This window comes from Notothenia rossii, assembly GCF_949606895.1.
Source record: "Notothenia rossii genome assembly, chromosome: 7".
NCBI classification, from domain to species: Eukaryota; Metazoa; Chordata; class Actinopteri; order Perciformes; family Nototheniidae; genus Notothenia; species Notothenia rossii.
The window spans coordinates 30,327,281-30,347,134 of NC_136905.1; the positions used below are offsets into that span (position 1 = coordinate 30,327,281).

A 19,854-nucleotide genomic window follows, 5' to 3' on the forward strand; every position below is an offset into this window, starting at 1 on the left:
CGAGTGGGATTAAAAAAACCAAAACTATTAAGATCCTTGAGTGAGAGCATTAGTGTTTTGCCCTTGTGCGTCAACACTCTTATGGTTCTTATTTTCTTTTTGATACATTGTTGGAGCTTTATCAAGCCCTTAAAGGCGTAGAGTCTGCAAGTCTACCTGAATGCTTGGTGGGCATATTTGAACCAGAAAGAGGAATTGGCTTTTTTTCCCTCAGGATTGCAATTAGAACAGATGGTATCATAGACTTGGATTTTTGTATTTACATTTGAAAAGCTGACTTTGACTTGTAGTGTTGCCAGGGCATTTGTAAGAGAGGTTGAGCTTCATTGGTGCGGGGGGACGATAAAGAGAAAGGGTTGTCAGGGATAGTTCAATCCTAAAACTAAATACATATTTTACCTAAAAATTGATCGTGGATTCTTTGGTTTGAGATGCCAAGTGTTTGAAATGTTGGCTGTAAGTGTGCTGCCTTCTCCAATCCAATTAGACTACATGGCCCTTGGCTTGTGGTGGTTAAAGCTCCAAGAAAATGTCTGAAAAACTCAACACAAATGTTTCTTTCTAGAAATCAGGACTCAGTTACTGAAGAAACAACAGACCTTATTTCATTTTTGAACTTTTTCTTTCTACCAAACTACAGCCGCCAACCGTCTCACTGCACATGAACCGGGTATCTCTTATCTACTTAAAAGAGATAAAGATACCAATTCTGGTCCATCTGGGCAAAAGCTAGTCCCTTGAGATTAATGAGCCAGGTTGCATCCTCCAGACACACATTATTCAAACTGACATATTAAGGGTTGGCACTTTAGGTATATTTCATTTGAATAAATAACTCTCCTTGGTGATGCACAACATCTCATTACTTATCCCCACTGCTACTGCTGATGTCATTGCCACCGCCAACCACCCCTGCCGCCAAAATAAGAGCTATAGGTTTGGATCGACCATTGCTTGTCTGTTAACAGTAAAATATGGAAAGCAAATGGTCCATCATTAAGAAGCAGGAGAGCAGTGATATGTTCATGGCGGCCCAGGCCAGCCTGTACCAAATAATCCAGAACACATGCCCTGATCCAGCCCGCTGGCATCTCAGCCCACCCTCCTCTCTTTTAGCTGGCCTGCACTGGATTCTGGGAATCAGGGATGCTGTCACTCACCTGCCAGTCAAGTGGGCAGCTAGAGCTTTATATGGATGCCAAAGTGGAGAAGGTTAGAATGACAACAAAGCCAGTGGCTGTGAATACCCAGCTAACGTTAGTTATATATTTAGTATAGCAGAAGTGCACAATGGCATAACCCATGGCAGAGCTCTCTGAGTAATATTGCTACTGCTAATAATTATTATGCACTTTTGTACGTCTTTTATACATGAATATGTGTCCCCGGTGTTCCAGGGAACTCACCAAGTGTCAGAAAACACAACCCTCTCTATTTTCCTCCATACCCAAATCTCTAAAAAAGGGGCTGCAACGGATCTGATACAGAGTGATCCAGATTTTAACACTTTTATGTCGTCACAGAAGTTGCGCTACGGCTATTGGGCCAACTCTCCACCTATCAGGGGAATGGGGGGTTGGGCCACGGCCATTGCCCGACCTCTCATTCGCATATAGGCTGTCTGCAGCCTAAAGCTCCCCAAGTCACATCTATGTTTTTGCGTACTCTAACAACGATGTCGTCCAAGGTAGTTAGACGTTGTGCTGTTGTTGGCTGCAATAATCTGGACAAGGGCAAGGGAATGCATGCACTGCCATCTCTGGAAGAAGACAGGAATCTGTGGCTAGAGTTTATTTTCCAGGGACATGTGCCAGAAGACTACAACAGATTTCTGCTTGTGTGTTCAGAACATTTTGCCCCAGACATGTTTTTGAACTTCACTCAAGTCAAAGAAGGATTAAACTCCCGACTAATGCTAAAACCGGGATCAATACCCAACATCCGGGACCAGGCCAGTGAGGCCACATCCAATTTGGAAGCTGTAAGTTTTTATTTAGTGGTTTTTTTCCTGATAAAGCTATTCTAGCTTGTAGCATGTAGCATGTAGCTGCACCGTATCAATTTCGCCTCAAACCCAAACAGTAATCGGTTAGGTGTTTATATATTTGTGTAACATTTTATTTTGTACGCTCCGCTGTCTTTGCTTTTATTTTAATTACCAGGCATTTGATAAAATGCTCAGACATACTGCCGCAATGGCGATCTGTGTGAAAGCTGTAAAGCCACGCCATAGCAGATAACACAAGTATTCATTCTCGTCTTTATTAGTATTTCGTATCCTCTAGAATCATATAAAGTAAGTTATACAAGTAAGAAGCGTAATCTTCTGTAGCTCAGTGCTGTTTTTTGCAGCGTTGTACAAGCTTTTGTGATTGTAGTCTGTAAGAATGATCAGATGTCATCGATCTGTAAGCTACGCTACGCTAATGAGACACGCCGTTTTTTGCAACGTTATATGTAAAAGCTTTTATGTGATTACTTGTTAGCGCACATGAATTTAAATGGGTGTGTGTGTGCACGACTGTTAGGATCTATGGGGGAGGGGGGAGACACACCACGAGTAAAACCGAGCTAAAGCACCGTTGGTTTGTTGTTGTTGTTGTTGTTGACGGGGCCTTACCTCCAGCAACAGGCTAATTAGTGGCTAGCACTCATTACAGTCAGTCTACTGAGCTCAGCCCCTCTCCAACACATCATCTGTATCCAGTCAGAAACCATAGACTGTATATATATAAATGGACGTAGGGTCCGTGACGTCACCCATAGGATTAGAAGCCCTTAGTAGGCGGAGTCGGCCACTAACGGCTCGACACTGACGTCAGAGTTCAACTCCCGCCTACTCCAGCTTGCTCCAAATAAGGGCAAAGAGGCGGAGCCGAGGCAGGACCTCCTGTCACCTAGCTGAAAGTTCCAGAGCTAGCTGAAGCTACCAAGCTAAGCTAACATGCTCCCCATCTGCACACTGCTGTGGCATTTTACGTTTCTAAGGTAAGCGGACATGAAACTATTCAGCAAAACTATAAATAATAATCTAAGTTATTGAGTTTTTAGCATAATACTTCAGAATCTTAAAATCCCTTAACGTTTGTATGCAATTGTGCTAAATTCAACACTGGAATCAAGCAAATATTAATATGTTTGCATGACATTAGTTATTTATATTTTGATATCACTTAACTATACATTTAATACATTTAAGTCAAGCTAAGGTACATGTGATGGTAGCTACTGTAGTTAGTGCTCTTACCTGTGAGGCCTCCTCCAAACAGCATAATAACCAGACTATATCATTAAAACTAAGTACCAGTTCTAGATCCTTGACTTTAGACAAACAATTGAAAAGACAACATGTATTTAAAGACCAATCTTTATTTGAATGTGCCTCTTAACCTGATATATTAGTTATACAGCAATAGTATTGACAATCTAAAAAAACAGTCAACTTTATGTTTCTTATTGTCTAAAGCATTTATTATTTTCATTTTCCCCTTCTCATATTCAGTGTGGACGGATTGAGACAGCGTGGTGTCCAAAAAGCTGCAGAGACTTCAGGGAGAAACGTCCGTGTGATGGACGTCCTGTCTGTTTGTTTGGCCCGGAGAGGACTGAGGGTCTTTCCTCTGCGAGGAGGACCAGGCCTGATGGAGGAGCCCATGCTGGGCAAAGCTGATACCAACTGCTCAGGCCTAGTCTGTCACTTTATTTGACTAAATGTATTTACTTATACATTTAATAGGTTTACACCTTCTGTCCATATGTGCTTTTTATTTAAAACATGTTTGATTAACTTTTGGTTCACATTTCAATAAATTGTATTTGTATTTGCACTCCTTTTGTCCATTATTCTTACTGAAAATGTTAGATTACACTTTCACATCTGACTGAAGATTGGCCCCCTTTTTTTGTGACATTGCAAACTCTGCGGTACAAGGCAGAAGTGATGTGAAGCTCATAAAGCGAGGCAAATACAAATAATCAGCTGATGGAGTGTAGATATGGAAATAGGTGCATTCGATCAGCTGACTGTTTTTACAATAAAAGTAGTTTCTTAGTGTACTGGCCTTAAAATCTCATAGCATCAGCTTTTAATTTTCCTCTTGGATGTTCTCCTTGACCCTCAGAGAAGGAGAACATGTCGTGTCTTTCAGGCATGTCCTTTCCTAACAAAAATTACAGGAAACAAAAAACATATTATTGCAGAACAAGTGTGTTATTTATGAAAGCGTTGTGTTTAGGGGCTGTAGATATAATTATTTTGTAATTGTAATGTTTTTTTTTTATTTCAACAGTGAGTTACATAGACAATCAGATTATGAATGAACGGTATGAAGTTCATCAACATTGAAATGTATGTTATTATCAAAATAATATTTAACTGTTATCAAAACGTAGTGCAACTGTAGAAGCTTGCTCCGTTTTATCTCAATGAAAGAATAACTTTTACCACGTTTTTTACAGACAATATTGAGAGATAAATAGTAGCAGTTCTCACTGTGTTAAATATCTTTGCCTTCAATACATTAAATTAGAAAGCTGACAAAATCATATTGCTTGTTAACATCTAAATGTAACTTTTTGCATGGAAAAAACTTAACTGATGTGTAGGTGATCTAGTATTTAGTATTGTTTAATGGAATGTATATCAGTGTATTAAAGTCAATACTTCATTCATTTAAACCAATATCTTTCTTGATTCTTTGTACAGTATGAAAAATAGAGTCTTTGTACCTGAGCTGAAGTTCACTGCTGTGAGGAGTCCAGTTCTGTCTCTCACGCTCTGGTCCAGCCTGTCGGCATCACCTGGACACTTTAAACAAACAGATATATATGTAAAGTACCATGTGTACAAACAATATAACTGATTATCTTCTGTTGAACATGTTGGATTGTGTATTGTCCGTGTCAGGGTCCTTTTTATTTTACTGTAACTTTGGAAGTTGTGTTACCAATGCTTACTGTTTATGTAATGCAATTAATAAAAACAACAAGGTTTGGGTTCGTTCTTCAGATGACTGTGACGTTAACGTGTAAGCTCAATAATGAACTCCAGCTCAACCAACCATATTGTAATATCTAAGTAATCATCTTGAAATTTGACATTAATAATTGTAATATACACACATCTTATTGTGAGGTTGATTTCACATACACTACTTCGACATTAGCTTGTCTACATACTTGAGCATAGCCGATTTAAATTAACCTTAGCGATGCATACAGTTCCTACAGATGTAGCGATTCATTTCAGACAGTTTGAAACGCGAGGGCCGTGATTGGTACGTGATCTGTCCTCGCTCAAGGGAAAACCTCCAGCTTGACTTGAGACCGCCCCCGCGATAGATAAATGTAATTATAATGAAGCCAGCTGCAATGGATCATTGATCCACCAGGGGGTGTAGTGGGGTTCCACACTGGAGCTCATGTGAAATAAAGTGAGATACAGTATGCTGGATGTACAGCGGAACTTTGTTAAGATCCATATGTCACGGATATCATACTACTGTGCTAAATAAGAGACATGTAATCATTTACAAAACATCACCATGTTGTTATTTAACAAAATAATTTTGTTATTCGAAAAAAATGAACGGGAGGAAATGCAGCCCGGCTCTCGATTTTTAATCCTAATTTAATCATCATCTTCACCACGATCATTTATGTTTATGTTTGCCGAATTGACATGAAATCACTGACACATATGAATATACTGTATTCAACTTCATTAAAACGTTATTAACGTGCCTAAACTCAGTAATTCACCAAAAATATGTATATTTTAATGGAGCTTCGTCGGTCGATCAGGATCCCAAAGTGTAGCGGAGGGATCCTCATCTGGATGAAGGGTGTTATTTTCCCCATAAGGAACAAGTCGCTGCAAATTATCCCGCTTATTACATGGCCACATTCTCAACAAATTAACGACATGACTCCCAATATTAATTGAAATGCTTTTATGGATTTAGAAAATGTTTTTATTGATTTAAAAAATAGTTGTATGTATTGATTTAAATTGACATGCATCCGCTAAGAAAAATAGTCCGTTGTTACAGTTTTTTAAACAGTCTGAATGAAATGGCAGCTCTCAGCTGTGTATTTACACAACTAATGGCCCATCAACCACAGCTCTCTCCCCCCCTGATCTTTCTTCTCCAGCAGCTAAATTAACAGTAGGTTACTCTGAGTGACCATAGACTGTATGTGACAAGCTTACAGTTAGTGATGTAACAACACCATAAAAGCTGGTGGGTTGAAAGCAATACGTGAGGTAAAAATAACTAGAATAATTGTGATTTATTTATTGTGGCTTTTATGTTTTTAGGTATAAAATGTTATGTAATTCAGGCTTATAGTTCACCCTTCTCTAAAAGCCTTCAACAATGACAATATTCATTGTAATTTAATAAATCCTTCCAACACATTGTAAAAAATAGCCTACTGTAAGTTAAGAAATCATTTCAATATGTACATCTTCTGATGTAACAACACTAACATTATAAATAGTAACATAGCTGAACATGGTATTGCACATTTAGCTTTGAGTGTTACTGACCTGAGATGTTTTTATTACATGAATTAAGGTGACTGAGGCTTTTTAACATACAGGGATGCAAACTCATCAGGTATGAAAAAGGTGACAAGGATCCGAGCCCCCGGCTCCCCCACCCCACGGAATGACAGAGGATTTTAGCAGTCAGAACAACTAAAGCAGCAGTGTTAATAATAACAGAAACGCCAAAGAGTCACATCTCATAGAAATATATAAAAGCATTTATTTTAAATTGTGTAGCAGTCAGTTTATAATTTTGGCAGCACTGTTGAGCATTTTGAAAATGTATTTTCATGCCTCTGTGCAAGGCTTAAGTCTTTTTATCTTTATAGCCACATGGTGTAAAGTAACTAAGTTCATAAACTCAACAAGTACTATACTTGGGCACAATTTTGAGATACTTGTACTTTATTTAAGTATTTCAATGTTTTGCTACTTTGTTCTTCTACTCCACTACTGTTCAGAGGTACATGCTGTACTTTTCCTCCACTCCATGTATTTAATACCTTTAGTTACTTTACAGATCTGGATTAATTAAGTGAAATATAATCAAGTGTTAAATCAGACTTTAGTTCCACCTGGAGTAAATTCACAAGCTACCCTGCAGTATACAAAGTCATTCAAACTAGCTGCACCTTTACCAGCTTTGAGAACACTTTCATGATCAATCATTATAAAACATATCATATCTATTATTCTGAAATGGACCAATCTGCACAATGACTACTTTTACTGTCGCTACTTTCACTATATTTTGATGATAATACTTTTCTACTTTTACTTGAGGAACATTTTGAATGCAGGACTTTTACTGTAACAGAGTATTCCTACACTCTGGGACTAATACTTTCACTCAAGTACAAGATCTGAGTACTTCTACTTTTACTCAAGTACAAGACCTGAGTACTTCTACTTTTACTCTAGTACAAGATCTGTGTGCTTCTACTTTTGCTCAAGTACAAGATTTGAGTACTTCTACTTTTACTCTAGTACAAGATCTGTGTGCTTCTACTTTTACTCAAGTACAAGATTTGAGTACTTCTACTTTTACTCTAGTACAAGATCTATGTGCTTCTACTTTTACTCAAGTACAAGATCTGAGTACTTCTACTTTTACTCAAGTACAAGACCTGAGTACTTCTACTTTTACTCAAGTACAAGATCTGAGTACTTCTACTTTTACTCAAGTACAATATATATATACTTATACCACCTCTGTTTATAGCCTATGAAAATGAAAAAAATTATTAGAAAATAGAAGGCTAAAGCTAACGTTAGCAGATAGTGACAATGTATGCTAGCTAGCTAGCTCAACGATTCCTTAAATAATATTGCCACAGAAAAACCTTTCAGTTCACATCACGCTCTGCCGCTCCGACAGGGAGCTCTGCTCTGAACACCTGAACGGCCCGTTCTAACAGCTGTTCACCAGCGTTCCAGTCTGTGCCACAGTGACTCCGGACGCACAGTTAATATTAACGAACGCACCCGTAGGTAATGTTGCTGCTGAAGCTAGACCATCATCTCGGAGCAGCAGAGTCTTATTATACATACATGAGCAGAGCCGACAGGCAGGAAGACTCGAGCACACAGCTCGTACTTCATTATAATATATATAAAAAGAACACCATGCGTGTCATGATGACAGCTCACGGCCGCAGATTACTCCGGGTCCCAGCCCCCTCCATACCCCAATAATATTTGTATTGCAGATCTACATAAATCACACAAACGACTTATTTTGGATTCAAAACGGCAAATTTCGCCGAAAGGGGACAAGTTTGCATCACTGAACATAGACAGAGCACAACTGAAACATAACATCTGAGATGTCACAACATAATACACTTTTCGGGGATGCTTGGGATGTGAATGAGGGACACGGTTTAGAACGGGCGTGTTGCCTGGCAGGACAGGAGAGTGTGTGCACCAGTCTGCCTTGATCTATGAATTAATGTCCGTGACACTCACTGCTGCGCACAGCTGTTTTATAGAAGGAAATTCCTTCACTCCATGAAAGTGTTTTAACCACACACACCTCTACACACACATGACGGGTGTTATTTTCCCCATAAGGAACAAGTCGCTGCAAATTATCCCGCTTATTACATGGCCACATTCTCAACAAATTAACGACATGACTCCCAATATTAATTGAAATGCTTTTATGGATTTAGAAAATGTTTTTATTGATTTAAAAAATAGTTGTATGTATTGATTTAAAAAATAGTTGTATTTATTGATTTAAATTGACATGCATCCGCTAAGAAAAATAGTCCGTTGTTACAGTTTTTTAAACAGTCTGAATGAAACGGCATCTCTCAGCTGTGTATTTACACAACTAATGGCCCATCAACCACAGCTCTCTCCCCCCCTCCCCCCTTGATCTTTCTTCTCCAGCAGCTAAATTAACGGTAGGTTACTCTGAGTGACAAGCTTACAATTAGACACAACACTGTCATTGCAAGTGACCCTCAGTTAGTTGACTTTTATGTTCAACTGCTAAATTCGTTACTGATAAAAAAGGGCTTCTACTGTACCTAATTACCTTAACACTAGAACCGCCAGAGGTTTTTGTATAGGCCTACCTAAACCCGTCAAATCCCGATATCAGAATGCACCATAGGGTGCTACATAACACACTTTCAGGAAAAGTTACGGACTGGGAGACTTTAATATTTTATTGAAAAAAAGTTACATTGCACACACACAACACACATCACACAAATTGACCCGATTGGCGGTTCTAGTGTTAAATAAACTCACTAATTAATGAAACCAGTTCAATACGCATTATTCTTATTCTTATCATTCTTTATGAGCGCAGAAATAGTCTTAAAATCAGATCTGTTTTTTAAATGAAATCTGACGGCAGGCAGTTAGCTCTGATCACCTATGATAAATGCGCCGCACCTAATCGCTGGCCATTCAGCCACAGACACTGTTCGAAATGGGGGGGAGCTTGGCTCCCCCGAAGAGGGAGGGAGCTCCCTTGAAGGCTGACTTTGAGATAAATAGGGGGAGCCCAAAACAATTGTGCATATTTGTGTCACACAGATTAGAAATGTTGAGTTTCTGTAAATAACAGTTCTTGAAATAAATAATAGTTATTGTTCATTACAGTTTCTGAATATTTGTTTTATATTTGTGAATATGTCTGGGTGTTGCCATCTGTACGTGGCGGCGCTGCATTCTTACTTACGTTGCTATGGTTATGGCGGTGATGCCGGCGCGGTATTTTAAATGTTCATATTGATATTTTTTTAACTCTGGCTTTGTAATAAAAAAATATGGCAAAACGAAAACAGCCAAGCGTCACAGCTTTTGGATTCACAAGCAAAGAAGCGAAGGAGTCTAAAAATGACAACGTGAACGGAAAACAACTTTTAGTTGGCCGGCTGTAAGCGGCGTGGTACGTCTACACTACAGGCATCAAAAAATGCTTTCAACGCTTCGCCCATTCACTTGAATGGGGTGACGTAGAAGATTTTGAATCTTCGCCGAACTGCATTGTGGGGAGCATGACATGGCTTTGCAAGCATCACGAGCATCTATCGGCATCAAAAGTTGAACAATGTTCAACTTTTGAGGCACGATGCTTGGCATCAGCCAATCAAATTCCGTTTATGCAAATCCCGCCAATGCAAGCTCAGCCAATCAAACCGCGTACAAGCTGGGAGAGCCAGACCGCAGTTCATTTCCTCATATTCCAAACGAGATATTACGGTAGCAAATCACCCGGTTCTTTACGACCGAAACTATTTACCGGGATACAAACCGGAGGAACCAGGCATGGAGGGAGGTGGCAGAGACAGTGGGTGAAACTGATCGTTTTTTCGCCTGTTTGGAGAGTTTATATCCAGTTTACTTCGTTTTAACATTGCTATTGCTTTGTATGTCGGGGGCGGGAGATTCATGTGATTGGTTGCTCGCAAAAAATCGCCAAGCTTCAGACACGCCCAGCTTCAAGATTTTTTCATGCCTGTAGTGTAGACGGACGTGTAAGCGGCGTTAGGGTCGAGCTTGACAGCTCCACACCGAGGGAGAGGCCTGCCGATGCGGAGCCTGAAGAGGCTTCAACAACGGCCACATCCGCCGGCATAGTGACACCGTCTGTATTAGTAGAAGAGTGTTTTTATAGCAATTGATCGCATCCGCGCTGCTGCGCCAATCAACAGAGCGTGCGTGTGACATATTTAGTAGCAGGATGTGCTCTGAAAAATAGGGCTCCCCGAAAGCAAATGGGTAATTCGAAAACTGACAGAGCTCCCTCTATACAAATCCCACTTTAGACGGTGTGAAAGCACCTATTGTTTTAAATAATGGTCGGAATGTGACCTGTGAGCCTTCTGAATTACCGTGGGACAGCACATTCTAAACTAAAATGTTCAATCAATAAAGTAACATCTTATCTTAATAATATCTTCATATATTAATAATAATAATAAATCATACAGTATGTGTCCGAAAGGGAGCAGGAGGAAGCAAACACAAAAATATACTGCATATTAAAGCAAACGATTGTAAAGGTTAAAGTATGAGCATAACAAATAAAGAAGTGTAATGTAAACATTTACATTATAATTATGATTATTTAATATATAAAGACTATATATTATTGAATTACAAGATTAGATATACTTTAGTTGATCTAAAATATTGATGTGTTCAAATGCTCTTCAAAACACAACTGAAAGTCCATGAAACTTGTCTTTCTGTATTTGTGAATGAAGCGCCATCTCCTGGTTAAAACCTGAAATTGAAAATCTGGCAACGCCCTCTTGGAAAATAGTGGGAGGGCTTAACATTCCTCTATACTGGTCTTTGGCAGGTGGTAGGCAGGAAGCTGTAAGCTGGAGTCTGAAATTCAGTGCTCTATCTGTACCTACATAATAAAATATCTCTCTAAGTTACAAGGATGACCTTATTTTATCAACCTCAAACAGAAGCCGTTTGTTGTACAGTATTATCCCACTTAACACTTAACACTTGTCTATTTCGTTTTAACCTTTATATATACAGTCTATGATTTTTCCTTGGAGGCTACGATTAGCATCGTTAGCACCGATGTAGCTACCACTCGCTTACACGCTAACCCAAGCCTTAACATTCATTACGTAGCTGATTAAAATCATTAACACATAAATAAAGCACTCAAATTTCACTTACCGCAAAACCGCATTCATGCACCGCAGAGCGAGTCACAATAGTCCGATATATAAGCATGAAGAACGAACAACAACGGCCGGCTTCAAGTTGTGTTTCCTGAATGAACTGACCAGGCAGAGTCCCTGTAGCTAGCTTCACGGAGCAGGTAGCAGAGAGACAAGAAGCTAGCAGCAACAGTCACTTCACAGAGCCGTCACTCAATGTGACCACGCCCTAATTTATGCAAAAACTTTAAGACCATCCATCCATCCATCCATCTTCTCCCGCTTATCCGTGGTCGGGTCGCGGAGGTAGCAGTTCCAGCAGAGAGCCCCAAACTTTCTTTTCCCTGGCCACATCAACCAGCTCTGACTGGGGGATCCCAAGGCGCTCCCAGGCCAGAGAAGAGATATAATCCCTCCATCTGGTTCTAGGTCTACCCCTTGGTCTCTTCCCAGCTGGACGTGCCTGGAACACCTCCCTAGGGAGGCGCCCAGGTGGCATCCTAACTAGGTGCCCGAACCACCTCAACTGGCTCCTTTCGACGCGAAGGAGGAGCGGTTCAACTCCGAGTCCCTCCCGGATGACCGAACTTCTCACCTTATCCCTAAGGGAGACACCAGCCACCCTGCGGAGAAAACCCATCTCGGCCGCTTGTACCCGCGATCTCGTTCTTTCGGTCATGACCCATCCTTCATGACCATAGGTGAGGGTAGGAACGAAAATGGCCCGGTAGACAGAGAGCTTTGCCTTCTGGCTCAGCTCCCTTTTCGTCACAACGGTGCGGTAAAGAGACTGCAGTACCGCTCCCGCTGCTCCGATTCTCCGACCCATCTCACGCTCCATTGTTCCCTCACTCGAGAACAAGACCCCGAGATACTTGAACTCCTTCACTTGGGGTAAGGACTCATTCCCTACTTGGAGTGGACAATCCATCGGTTTCCTGCTGAGAACCATGGCCTCAGATTTGGAGGTGCTGATCCTCATCCCAGCCGCTTCACACTCGGTTGCGAACCGATCCAGTGAGTGCTGAAGGTCGCAGACCGATGAAGCCATCAGAACCACATCATCTGCAAAAAGCAGTGGTGCAATCCTTAGTCCACCGAACTGCAGACCCCCTCCCCCACGACTACGCCTCGAAATCCGATCCATGTATATTACAAACAGGATTGGTGACAAAGCGCAGCCCTGACGGAGGCCAACCCTCACCTGAAATGGGTCCGACTTACTGCCGAGGACCCGGACACAGCTCTCGCTTTGGGAGTACAGAGATTGGATGGCCCTGAGTAGAGACCCCCTCACCCCATACTCCCGCAGCACCTCCCACAGTGACTCCCTGGGAACCCGGTCATATGCCTTCTCCAAGTCTACAAAACACATGTAGACTGGATAAGCGTACTCCCAGGCACCCTCCAGGATCCTTGCGAGAGTAAAAAGCTGATCCGTCGTTCCACGACCAGGACGGAATCCGCATTGTTCCTCCTCAATCTGAGGTTCGACAATCGGCCTGACCCTCCTTTCGAGTACCTTAGAGTAAACTTTCCCGGGGAGGCTGAGTAGTGTGATGCCTCGGTAATTGGCACACACCCTCTGATCCCCCTTTTTGAAAAGGGGAACCACCACTCCGGTCTGCCACTCCTTCGGTACTGTTTCCGACTTCCACGCAACGTTGATGAGACGTGTCAACCATGACAGTCCCTCAACACCCAGAGCCTTCAGCATTTCTGGGCGGATCTCATCCACCCCCGGGGCTTTGCCACTGTGAAGTTGTTTGACGACCTCAGTGACCTCCCCCCGGGAGATTGGTGTCGATCCCCCTTCATACTCCAGCTCTGCCTCTAACATAGAGGGCGGAGTTGTCGGGTTCAGGAGTTCCTCAAAGTGCTCCTTCCAACGCCCTAACACTCCATCAGTTGAGGTCAACAACGTCCCATCCTTACTGTACACAGCTTGGATGGTTCCCTGCTTCCCCCTCCTGAGGTGTCGGACAGTTTTCCAGAACAACTTTGGTGCCGCCCGAAAGTCTTTTTCCATGTCCTCTCCGAACTTCTCCCACACCCGCTGCTTTGCCTCGGCCACGGCTGAGGCTGCTGCCCTTCGGGCCTGTCGGTACCTTGCAACTGCCTCGGGAGTCCCCCGGGATAACAAATCCCTGAAGGCCTCCTTCTTCAGTCGGACGGCTTCCCTGACCACCGGTGTCCACCAGGAGGTTCGAGGGTTACCGCCCCTTGAGGCACCTAGGACCTTGAGACCACAGCTCCCCGCCGCGGCTTCGGCAATAGAGGCTTTGAACACCGACCACTCTGGTTCAATGTCCCCAACCTCCACAGGAATGCCCGAAAAGCTCCGCCGGAGGTGTGAGTTGAAGGCCTCCTGAACTTGGGCCTCCTCCAGACGTTCCCAGTTCACCCGAACTACACGTTTGGGCTTACCAGGTCTATCCAGAGGCTTCCCCCGCCACTCGACCCAACTCACCACCAGATGGTGATCAGTTGACAACTCCGCCCCTCTCTTTACCCGAGTGTCTAAAACATACGGCCTCAGGTCCGATGATACGATAACAAAATCGATCATGGACCTTCTGCCTAGGGTGCTCTGGTACCACGTACACTTATGAGCATCCTTATGTTCGAACATGGTGTTTGTTATGGCCAATCCATGACTAGCACAGAAGTCCAGTAACAAACCACCACTCCGGTTCAGATCAGGGGGGCCGTTCCTCCCAATCACTCCCCTCCAAGTGTCTCCATCATTGCCCACATGTGCGTTGAAGTCTCCCAGCAAGATTAAAGAGTCCCCTTCAGGAGCCCCATACAGGACTCTTTCCAGGGTCTCCAAGAAGGCCGTATACTCTGAACTGCTGTTGGGTGCATAAGCACACACAACAGTCAGAGTTTTCCCCCCCATAACCCGCAGGCGTAGGGAGGCAACCCTCTCGTCCACTGGGGTAGACTCCAACAACGAAGCACCCAACCGGGGACTTGTGAGTATCCCCACACCCGCCCGGCGCCTCACACCTTGAGCAACTCCGGAGAAGAATAGAGTCCAACCCCTATCCAGAAGTAAGGTTCCAGAGCCGACGCTGTGCGTAGAGGTGAGCCCAACCAGATCCAACTGGTAACGCTCCACCTCCCGCACAAGCTCCGACTCCTTCCCCCCCAGAGAGGTGACGTTCCACGTCCCCAAAGCCAGCTTCTGTCGCCCGGGTCTGGTCCGTCGAGACCCTCTGCCTTCACTGCCACCCTTCTGGCAGCGCACCCGACCCCATCGCTGTTTCCCGTAGGTGGTGGGCCCGCGGGACGGAGAAGCGGAGGTGTTGCCCACGTCGCCTTTTCGGGCTGTGCCCGGCCGGGCTCCGTGGCAAGCCCGGCCACCAGACGCTCGCCGACGAGTCCTCCTTCTGGGCCTGGCTCCAGAAGGGGACCCCGGGCTTCCTCCGGGCCGGGTATCCTCACTTCGTGTGTCGTCTTTCATGAGGTCTTTTGAACCAATCTTAGTCTGGCCCCTTGCCTGAGACCAATTTGCCATGGGAGACCCTACCAGGAACACAAGGTTCCAGACAACACAGCCCCCAGGTTCATCAGGGCACACAAACCTCTCTACCACGGTAAGGTGCTGGTTCTTCAGAGAGGTAACTTTAAGACCTAATATAAATAAAAGGGTTGTGTTAGAAAACAATTCATTCACAGATACATAATCATGAAGGTGGAATCTAACTATATCGTTAATAAAATGTATGGAGCCATGGGTAGAAACATGTTTTTTTCTAGTGTAAAATTGGGCATTTTAACATGGGGGTCTATGGAAATTGGTCCTTTCTGCAGCCATCGCCTATCGGCCAATATATGAACTGCAGTGTGTAGCACTTCCGTATTGACGTCCCGGCTATTCCCCAGAGTTTGCCGCTTGTCAGAAACACATCATGCACGTTACGGTTCCAAACTAACTCTGATTGGAAAAGGCTAAGCAAAGAGCTTAGCTAAATATACAGTTTTAGCCCCCATCTTTTGGGATTTCAGACTATAATTATCCAAATAGTATTTTCTCATCCTGAACACTAAGTTGAGATGATTTTGTTCTACTATGTTTTCTTCTGTACAGGCCAGCACCTCACATGCTACCAGCAGATTACCTCTGATGATAGATTCTGCATGTCAGACTGACCCACCAAAGCACCGTACTGTTCGTACACAGCTATCCTCGAGGACTCTTCAAAGTTCACGTCGAAGTACAGGTTAGAAGCACGTTTTTAAAATGTTCTTTGGATACATATTGACATTCTGATGTTGTAGCCTTGAATGTGTGTGCTTGTAATTCTTGTAAAGTGTATTTATTTTATCGTTTGTTTGTTTGTTATGTACCGCTGTTTTTGCGTTACAAACTCTGTTACAAACTGTACACATTGCATTCTTGCTAATTAGCCAAAATGTGAACGGAAACGGAATAACTAGCAAGCATCGTAACAAACAGAGTTCACGTAAAATAAATAGGGACAACAGCTTGTCAACTAACCATTCAGAAACGTCCAGCTGCAAACGAGATGTTTGCACCTCCACCGAAACCTCCGCTTCTTCAGGGTCAGATTCTGGATCAAATTGGTAATATGCTTGAACATATGCATTGCTCTGAGATAACATGTTTATTCTCCATTCGTAATCACACAGCAAGCATGGTAACATGACACTCGTGCCGGGGCCGTGTCACGCCTCTCTCTCCTGCAGGGGGGCGTGGTCAGCTGCAGCTCACAGAATCAGCCCGTAGACAGCAAACAGCACATAGAGCGAAATTAGGCATGGCTAAAATGCATGATCTGTTTGGTATTTTGAAAACAGAAACGTATAAATATACCTTATGGCCCTACAATATATCATTTAAATATAGCATGATAGGTCCACTTTAAGTTGGTCAAGTTTTAAACTGGAAGTAATACTTATTGTTGGATGATTCAAATGTTCTACTACTCTGCTAATAAAAGGCTTGTGTTTTGGTTAAAAATACAAATAATGTTTGTGTGAGCCAGTATGCTGAAAGTGACGCATTTCGCACAATTGTTGCATTCTCACACATTCAAATGAAGCATAAGAACAGCAGTGATGGTGTGCTGGCACATTTTCCATGTAGTTAGTGAGTTAAAAAAAAACCCAGCACATTTCCTCACAAACTGTGCCATCCTTCTGGGGTATGTCAGATCACAGCTGACTGACAGAATGCGAATAAAGTAAACTTATTACCTGTAAAGAAAACATTCAAAGATATTGCTAATAAATTCACTTTTATAAGAGGATACTTTCTTTTGTTTATTTTCCACTGCACGTAACATGTTGATTGCAGTTCAGTTAAGAGGCAAAGTAAGCAATGGAATTCAACACATTGAAGTCTTTCTTCAACAGCACAGAAGCACACAATATTGGTTTTGACTTTGTTACGAAATCCCTTTTCTCAACGATTAATGAATCACTATTCTGTGTGTAAACTTTACAAACAGACTATGTATATATTTGTGAAGTATCTCCAACAGCCATTTACCAAGGGTTTGAATAAAGGTGTATTTATTTAATCTAGCAAATATGATATGCAATTGGGAATTCATGTTTTCTGAAACCGTGCATATGTTCGAGACTATCATGTGGCAGTTTTGGCATGTTTTGTCTGCATGAGATTACCTTCCTGACCACACAGAGAATCAATTCAACGGCTGTCATGGCCCATCAATAAATCTTGTGTCTCGATACGGGAAGTGTCGAAACGCCGTCTGAAGATCCAACATTATTTTACTGCTGCTCTGTTCACATGTTCTCAACTAACACTTTGAGTCAGCACCAGTCCAACCTGACGATATTGTATTCTTACAGGAAAACATATGATATTTCTGAGAATCAGCACATGGAGTCCCAATTTTTACCATATTTTGAGCATGGTGTTCTCTCTATAGTTTTCTGTCCTTTCGATGACTTAAATAGCCCAAGCCCGCTTTCATTATGCTTTCTTTCTTCACTTTTGCGGTTCACATTCACAGAACACAGTGGGATCACGGTGGTCTTACGGACAGATTGTCCTTTCACTTTCGTTCAACTTCTACAAACTGGATAAGCCTAGACAGTTGTGGTGTGAATGTAGGTCCAGTTTTTAAGGAAAAACAAAGCTTAAAGTCCTTATCTTACATTAAAAACTTTTTTTGGCAGTTGATTTCTGGGGGGTGTATGCAACAGATAGTCAATGTATGTTTCTTTATTTCATACTGAATAATATGTAAAAAAAGGAAAAATATTAGGTCCAATAAAAAAACTTTGCTTCTGGAAGCAGGCCATTTCGTGACGTCACGTGTGGTTCCCGGCTGCCGCTGTCTGGCTCCCTGCTGCCGTCCGGATCGACAGCCAATGCGCGCAGCCAGCGAGAGTTCACAACGAAAAATGGCGTCAAATATTGTTGATGTTTACGCATCAGAAAAAGCTAATAGCGCGGGTATTTGGCACAATTTGACAGAACAATTATTTGGTGTGGACGATGCGAGCAGTGACGATGAATCTGAACGATCTCTGCCGCCTTTTACACCAGAAATAAGAGGCCTAGAACCGTATAGGTTCGAGCCAGCAAAACGCGAATGTGCACCACCGGCCTCAGCTGAAAACATGGAAGTCACTCCGCCCTCGCCAGCACCAGCTCGAGTCGGCAACACAGATTGGTAGAGCTATTCATATGTTCACTCACCCTGGACAGTGTTAGTTTTTTCACAGCTTTATCGGACCTGTGTTTCTTTTGTAGGGGTTCCGCCAAGGAGTCTGACATCACTTGTGTTTCACCCTGTTTACTATCGGACAGCGTTGTCTCCCGTTGGCCGCGAAATATCGACGATGCCTGGGGCTCAGCCTCGGAACGCGAGGAAGTCATTGGGGTTGAATCACCTGTTCTAATTGATGGAATTGCACCCTTTCTTATGTCCAACTGTTTTTTGAAACCCATCTTCCATTGTTGGTAGCCTTCAAAATCATCAGGGACAACAAAATGTGCCCCACAAATAACGCTGGTTTCACTGGCGCACTGCCAATTTTTTCTTGTGTTCCGCACAAATCGCTCCCATTTCTCCCGTAAAACCTTCTCTTTCGGGAACAAATGAACGGTAAAACCATCCCGATTGGTGTTGCTACACCCGCCAACGACACACCTCTTCACCATGATCCGGAAAAAACAAGACAAACTCGGAGATAAACACTGATACACAAAGTTGACATGCGGCTATACCAGCAATGCTACACTGTGTGATGCTGGGACGGGCTGAACTCACCAGGATTCGCGGAACCACACGTGACGTCACGACACAGCACCAAGCAGCGGCAAGTTTGAATCCAGACTTTTCTGGATACCTCTGAATTTGACCCATTTTCCCGATATTAACAAGTGATTTACAGCAAATAGGAAACGATATTCGATCTATATCACGTGTTACTGGAATAAGACCCAACAAGTTAATGCATTTTGAAACAGTTCTATGATCTTTCAGCTACAGTAAATTACGCAAGATAAGGACTTTAAAGCTGTGTTCGGTTTGCTTGTTATTGATTATGATATCACATTGCTAGAGTGGTGTCAATTGGCATTAAAAACCACGCAGATGGAAACGTTTGTTGACCCTAACCAGCGGTCGTAGACTAAGATAGAGTTGACGTGATCATTAAGACCTGTCACAGTGAGGCTGTACCTAGGAACAGCAGTTCTTCGAGCTAAATGGAACGTCTGCTGCTGCATAGTGCTAGATACAAAAATCAGGAGGAAGCCAAAGTCATACAGGACTGGAAACCATGAATCTCTCTCGTGTAGATGTTGAGTTATTTTCTAGGACAAGTCAAAACTTTTGACCAGCTGATGGCGCTAAAGGCCCTGACACACCAAACTGACACCAAAGAACACGTCCCGAATGTTGTATCGCCTCACGTCTCCTGCTTCTTGTCCAACAGTCGCACTGGAACACACCGCAAAGACTTTAGCCGACGGCCAAGTAGCACGTACGAACTGCGAATGCGTGAGTGGCAATAACTCTCCTTACCAGCAGGCGGCGGTAGTGTGTATTCGTCATTCAAAAGAGGCAACAACCAGAAGACAGAGAAGAAGAACAGACTCCGTGATATAAACAAACAACAAATAGCGTGTGCGTTCCATTTTCA

The 19,854-nt window shown here is 42.9% G+C and overlaps 1 long non-coding RNA gene across 2 annotated transcripts in view; it reads left to right on the plus strand.

The window, feature by feature from the left end:
- Positions 1-1,611: 1,611 nt before the first annotated feature.
- Positions 1,612-19,854, plus strand: part of LOC307045751 — an 88,749-nt gene continuing 70,506 nt past the window's right edge. Inside the window, exons 1-2 of one of the 2 annotated variants that reach the window (XR_013809979.1) lie at positions 1,612-1,981; positions 15,797-15,929. This is a non-coding gene — a long non-coding RNA (uncharacterized lncRNA). Of the gene's footprint in view, positions 1,982-3,502; positions 3,828-15,796; positions 15,930-19,854 lie in introns of those variants that run through there. The other variant, XR_013809980.1, reaches the window with a different exon arrangement.